Raw genomic sequence first — 7,375 nt, forward strand, 5'->3', positions numbered from 1 at the left:
GTGGTCGAGAGAGGCGGGAGATAAGGATTACAGTCACAAGGAATCTTTTGAGGGAATCATTATAGTGATTATAGTGATGGTTTCATGGAGGTATACTAGGTCAGTGTTGCCAAATTTCACATTTTATACATGTGGAATATATTTTATGCCAGTTATGCCTTAATAAACTGGTAACAACGAGCAACCTCAAAATGACATGCACACACACAACACACATATACATGCAAACATATTCAAAAAGACTAATTTAAAAAGAGAAACTTTCAAAGTAGAAGTCTAAAAGAATAAGAAATCCAGGAGAAAACAAATGAAGATGTATAAGTAGCTCACAGTAAAGATATTCCAAATGGCAAATATATTTACAAATAAATTCTTGGTTTCACTAATAATCAGAGAGATGCAATTTATCACTTACCAGAGTAGCAAATATCGAGTAAAAATAAAAAATGGCAAATGATAAGAAGGATAATGGGCAAAGAGGACCCCTCTGGTGGGAGTTTTAAGTGATGCAACACTTTGAGAAAGCTGTTTGTAGCATTTATGGGAATTACAATCAATTATTTGTACAATTAATTGTACAACCAGCATCCCAAATAGCCCAGAGAAGTACTTTCACCTGTTCACAGGAAACACCTAAATAGAATATTAAGACCAACATGCTTAATATTAGCAAAGACCAGAAACAGCTTGAGGACTCATGAAAAGGGAGCTGAAAAGAAAGTGTGACATATTCCTATGGTAGAATGGCCCATATTGGTCAGAAAAAAAATGAAAAGAGATTAATCTTCCCTGAAAACATAATGTTCAGCAGAAACATTAAAATGTTATAAAATAATTTATAGCAATATATCATTTATATAATAAAACTCACATATTCATAAAGCAATACTATGTTTCTCAAGGATCTCTCTGTTTCTCTTTCTCTTTCTCCCCGTTTCTGTTAAGTATCAGTTCTGATCCTCCAGGAGGCACAAACCAAGAAGAAATTAGAAGTATACAGGGTTTCTTAGTGAAATGTCTGTGAAAAATCAGGAGAGAAAGGAGTCTTCAGGAGGGTTGTCAGACTGTGACACAGTTTGTTTCTATGAACAGTGAGGGGTAAAACAATGGTTTTAAGATTCTTAGATGAGAAGGTGAGGCAGATGAGAAGTCCCCAAGACAAAGTGGTGCCTTTAGAGAAATCCCACATCTGGTGGAAATGATCCAGGTTTAATAGCCCTCTGTGTTCTGTCAGTAGATGGAAGAAGCTTAGGGGAATGTGTCCAGGGAGGAACGCTACGATGGATAAGAGGGTGGCAGCAGTGTCCCTCTAGTAGGTTCTATGAAGACAGACCTTAGTGAGGCAACTTCCATGGCCACCCCCCATGGACAGTAAGTTGAAGGAACATCATTTGAATACATATATACTTAATGAATCTTAAAAGTAAATGTGTTGGGGCACCTGGGTGGCTCAGTCGGTTGGGCCTCTGGCTTCGGCTCAGGTCAGATCTCACATTCGTGGGTTCGAGCCCCGCATCGGGCTCTGTGCTGACAGCTAGCTCAGAGCCTGGAGCCTGCTTCCGGTTCTGTGTCTCCTTCTCTCTCTGCCCCTCCCCCTCTCATGCTTTGTCTCTTTCTGTATCAAAAATAAATAAAACATTAAAAAATAAATAAAATTAAAAAAAATAAAAAAAGTAAATGTGTTCACACACACACAATGATACAATGATAATAGAGTATCATAAACCAAAGAGTATGACTTACACCATTTTGTGAACCTCAGATCCACTCAAAACCAGCCCTGGAACTTGTTTGAAAATTATTCTGTTCTATCTCTTTGTGATAATAAGGAAATCAAAACCAGAAATTGTATAATATACAAAAATAAGTATAATCAGGGGCACCTAATGGCTCATTTGGTTGAGCGACTGACTTGACTTCAACTCAGGTCATGATCCCAGGATTGTGGGATTGAGCTTCACATCGGGCTCTAAACTGAGTGTGGAGGCTACTTAAGATTCTCTCTTAGGGGTCCCTGGGTGGCTCAGTCAGTTAAACATCCAACTTCGGCTCAGGTCATGATCTCATGGTTCATGGGTTCAAGGCCCATGTTGGGCTCTATACTGACAACTCAGAGCCTGGAGCCTGCTTTGAACTCTGTCTCCCTCTCTCTGTCCCTCCCCAGGTTTTGGCCTGTTTCTCTTTCTCTCAAAAATAAATAACACTAAAAAAATTAGTACAATGGTTTGACGAATGATTTTTCCATTTCACAACAGAGTGAAAGTGATATGCATTTTACAGAAACCTTGCTCCAAATTTTGAATTTCTATCTTCTCCCAGGCTTATGACACGTAGTACAATACTCTCTTGTGACATTGGGCAGTGTAATACTCTTGTGACGCTGGCCATGGCAAGAAGCTGCAGCCCCCAGTGATCCACACAATCATGAGGGTAAACAGCTGATGACTCACAACCATCTGTACCAATACAACTATTCTGTTCTTCACTTTCAATACAGTGTTCAATACCTTACATGGGACATTCAACACTTTAATATAAAATGGGATTTTTGTTAGATGATTTTACCCAACGGTGGGCTAATGCAAGCATGCTAAGCACATTTATGGGTAGCCTAGGCTAAGCTCTGATGTCTGGTAAGTTATTTGTATTCAATTTACTTTGACTTAATGATATTTGCAACTTAGAATGGGTTTAATGGGACGTATCCCCATTGAAAATTGAGGCAAATCTGAATATATTTCTAACAGAAAAATTGTTAAAATATATATCTTGATGCATTTCTCTATATAAACTTTTCTTTCCTCTCCTGAAAATCGTTCCCTCTTGTGAGGTTCAGCCATGAGGTTTCTCACCCACAATGATCGGCATGCTGGTGAAACAAAAGGACCATAGTGCAGAACAGAAGAATAGATAATTAGAGACATATTAATTCAACATGAAGGGAGTAACGTAAGACACGTAAGTTCTGCAGAGGGACATTGGGATGGCTACACAGGAGCAGATTCTGAGAGCAAGAGAAATGGGCTAAGTTAATACCTACTTGGAACACTCAAGGTTACCAGGGAATAAATTTGCAGTTTAATATCCCAAATTATTTTCAAAGTAAATGCTTTACTCCATTCACCCTTAGGGTAAATATTTATAGATTTGTACAGATCAATTATCTATGCTTAATTCTATGTCAAGAAATGCACCTCTAAGCCCAAAGAGTATTTTTAGTGCAATGCCATGATTAATCATTTAATACATATGCTTTAAAAAAGGCTATTTGGCTTCATGTAGACAGAGCAAACAGCCATGATTAAACTAATGATTAAATCTTAACTACCTCCCACAGAGAATTCAAGATTATCACCGAGGGGAAGAAAAAAAAACTCTTTAAAAATCCATGATGTCAGGCAGTTGTATAATCTAAAACCTTATTGTACGTGGAAAATTATACGTGAGGGTAGGAGTAAAATTGTCTTCATCAGCAGAAAAGAAAGAAAAGTGACTTTTTAGTGACAGATTCTCAATATTTTGAAGAATAGTAAGCTAGGAAACCTAACCATCCCCTAGGTGTTACCAGGAAACTCATTGCAGACTGTCAGTCAATCTAATTGACATACAGAGAAAATAAAATCTATTCTAATGTAATGCTGGGAGTCAATGTTAATAAAACATGGCAGATAAGTCCAGGGAGTTCCTGAAATGTCCCAAATGTAACCCCATAGAGAACTGAATGATTCTTCCTGTTCTGAATGCATTAGCCAGAATATGAAAGGGGGCTTTCCTGCAGGACTTTTACAAGGAGTTAGATGTGCTGATTCCATTAAGAAGAAAGGACATTATATGGATATGGAGAGAGGACCATATTCTATTGTTAAGTGAACAAAGAGACATTTCTGGCCCTTGCATAAAGTATAATTCAGTTCAAACAGAAAGAGCAATAACACCTTAAAGAAACTCCAGGGTTGTTTTTCTGTTTTGTTTCTCTTTTCTTTTCTTTCCTTGGTTAGGAGAAAGCTATTACCAATTGATGTCTTCAAATGTTGCCAATTTTCTCTTACAGTGGAAAACATATTTCTGGAACTGTTCATATTTAGCCACTATTGTGGCAGCAGAGAGAAGCATTTTCAATCAACTCTCTCCTTGAACATCAGCCTCCTGCCTTATGAGAAGCAGATAGGAGCTCCTAGAATAAACAACAAGGAGACACCTGCTTTCATTTCCCATTTCACAGTCTCCTTGATGAGAAACAATGGAAGAGAATCAGAAATTGTGAAACACATAAAATATTACATGAATGTAATGCAGTGCAATTATGGACATTGATTCTTGCTCCTCTACTTTTCCACCCTGACCTCTGATTTTCAGACTTGTTTCTTAGGTTACCATAGGTGTCCTGTTGGTTACAAGCCACCCAATATGATTCTGTGAACTGTTGTTGCTTGAGAACTTCTGCTTTCTCTGATCCTCTCTCAGTTTTCCGTGACCTCCAGTATCATACCTTTGGGCTCCTGACCTGTTACATTCTTTCTAGATCTTGCAACCAGGTTCCCTCATGCATGTCCTTAAAGTGTTCCTGACTTCCAAGTTTTGTATCTCCAGCCCAGACCTCACTTCTGAGGTATACACTGGATTTACCCAACCAATTTCTAGAAGTTTTCTTTTGGTGATCTCATAGGTAACACACATTTTTATGTAAAATTATAATTTTAAGATGGAGACTGAATTCTGAAGTGGGCATTGCTAGATTTATATCTTTACCACTTAAAAGTTACGTGACTTTGAAGGAGTTAATCTTTCTGCATTTTTGTTTTCTCATCTGTAAATGGGATTATAGTATCTACCTTGTAAAAGATATGGTAAGGGTCAGCTAAATTAGTTGCTTTGAAAGGTGCTGGCATCAGTAAGATTTGACTTTAAGCTTTGTTAGCTATCTCTCTGTATCTTTCAGTTGGCTGGAGTGCATCTTTAAGAATTTGATTCATGAAAAATTTGTAGATGTTTTATTTCCTGAGATATTGTATATGTATTTTATCTTTTTTATTTTTAAATTTATTTATTTTTTTATTTAAACAAGTTAACAAGTTAGTTAACAATAGTGTAATAATGATTTCAGGAATGAAATTTAGTGATTCATCACTTACACATAACATCCAGTGCTCATCCCAACAAGTGCCCTCCTTAATGCCTACTGCCCATTTAGCCCTTTTCCCCACCCAATAGCCCACCAGCAACCCTTCTTTTGTTCTCTGTATTTGAGTCTCTTATGCTTTGTCTCAAACTCTCTTTTTATCTTCTTTTTACTTCTCTTCCCCTATGTTCATCTGTTTCGTATCTTAAATTCCACATATGAGTGAAATCATATGGTATGTGTCTTTCTCTGACTGATTTATTTTGCTTAGCATGATACACTCTAGTTCCATCCACGTTGTTGTAAATGCAAGATTTTATGTATCTTATCTTTACAATATCACAGAACTAAAAGAGAGTTTCACTACTTACATATTTTACATGTTTTGGTCATTTTCTTCTGGCCCATCTCCCACTATAGAAAATGGAAGGCCCAAATCATTACTTTCTCCACTGTCTTTGTATTTAGGGTACTAGGTCCATAGTTCTGGTAAATGAGTTGTGAGAATAAAACAAGGTAGGATAGGGGCGCCTGGGTGGCTCAGTCAGTTAAGTGTTCGACTTCAGCTCAGGTCATGATCTCATGATTTATGGGTTCAAGTCCCGCGACAGGTTCTGTGCTGATAGCTCAGAGCCTGGAGCCTGTTTCAGATTCAGTGTCTCCCTCTCTTTCTGTCCCTCCCCCATTCATGCTCTATTTCTCTCTGTCTCAAAAATAAACTATAAAAAATTAAAAAATAAAACAAGGTAGGATATGAGAAGAACTCAATCTGCCGTTGCTGGCTTTAAAAAGATGAAAGTGTATAAGCCATGAGATGCAGGTAACCTCCATGGAAGCTAGAAAAGACCAGGAAAAGAATTTCTGTCTAGGTGCCTCCACAAAGGAAAAGAGCTTGCTAACATCTTCATGTTCCTGCAGTGAGACTTGTTTACAGAACTCTAAAACAATACACTTGTGTTGTTTAGCCTATTAAATTTGTGGTAATTTGTCATGGCAGCAACAAGACACTAATATAATTAATTCCCTCTTCCAATTTCTTGCTGTTTATAGAACCACCTCAGAATATGATGTCTGATGTCCACAGCTATCCTGATGTCTAAAGAATTTCAAAGAAATGGAGCCAACATCATGGAATTGACGAGACAATTCTGAAATTTCCTACATGCGGTTGTATTTCCCCGACAGAAACAGTCAATATGTGTATGATTTAAGTCCCTATTGACTTACTGTTTGACAGGTTTCATTTTATCAATTTTCTGCATAGGTGTGTGCATTTTTTATTATTTTTTGATTATTAAGGTTTTATTTATATGCATTTTGTCAGTTAGAAGTCTATAGATAGATTTTGGTAATTGTATATAATTGTGTAAATACTACCATATAATTAAGATGTAAAATAGTCTTTTTGCTCTGAAAAACTTGCACTAAAAATCTCTTCCTTACCTGCAGCATCTTTAAATGCTGATCTACTTTCTGTCACTGTAGTTTTGTGTCTTCTAGAATTTCATATAAGTTGATCCACACAGTCTTTTGTATTTAACTTCATTCAGGTAGCGTAAGGTTTCTGAGATTTGACCATGTTATTCTGTTCACTAATATTTCATTCTTTTATTATTGGGTGGCATTCCATATATACATAAACCGCCATTTGTTTATCCATTCACCAGCTGAAAATGTTTGTGTGTTTTCCCAATTTAGAGTTATAATGAGCAATATTGTGATGAACATTCACATAAACATCTTTGTAAGGATACATAAACTTCGTAAAGTATTTCCATACTTTTTTCCAAAGTGATAGTACCATTCTGCAGCCCCACCAAAATATAGGAGCTCTGTTTCTTATTTCCTAGCCTATTATTGGTATTAGCAGTCTCTTTCACATTAGCCAGTCTAGTATTAGTGACATCTCCTATGATCTTCATTTGCATTTTCTTGATGACTAGTGATGTTGAGCATCTTCACGTCTTTATTATTCATTTGTCTTCTTTTGGAAAGTGTCTATTCAAATGTTTTTGCACATTTTTTTCAATTGTAAGATGTATTTTTTTACGTTTATTTATTTATTGAGAAAGAGAGGGTAGGAGCAGTGGAGGAACAAAGAGAGAGGGAGAGAATCCCAAGCAGGCTCCACACTCTCAGCACAGGGCCTGACACAGGGTTTGATCTCATAAACCGTGAGATCACAACCTGAGCTGAAATAAAAAGTCACTTAACTGACTCAGCCACCCAGGCACCCCCAATAGTAAGAGATTTTTA

General features: G+C 37.0%; 1 long non-coding RNA gene across 1 annotated transcript; it reads left to right on the forward strand.

Moving 5' to 3' along the window:
- The first annotated feature begins 2,441 nt into the window (after window positions 1-2,441).
- LOC115281726 lies at window positions 2,442-6,397 on the forward strand. Its single transcript, XR_003904385.1, has 2 exons — window positions 2,442-2,633; window positions 6,170-6,397. It is a non-coding gene; the product is annotated as an uncharacterized LOC115281726 (long non-coding RNA).
- The last annotated feature ends 978 nt before the right edge of the window (window positions 6,398-7,375 follow it).

The sequence above is a fragment of the Suricata suricatta genome, chromosome 17 (genome assembly GCF_006229205.1).
Source record: "Suricata suricatta isolate VVHF042 chromosome 17, meerkat_22Aug2017_6uvM2_HiC, whole genome shotgun sequence".
Classification (NCBI taxonomy): Eukaryota; Metazoa; Chordata; class Mammalia; order Carnivora; family Herpestidae; genus Suricata; species Suricata suricatta.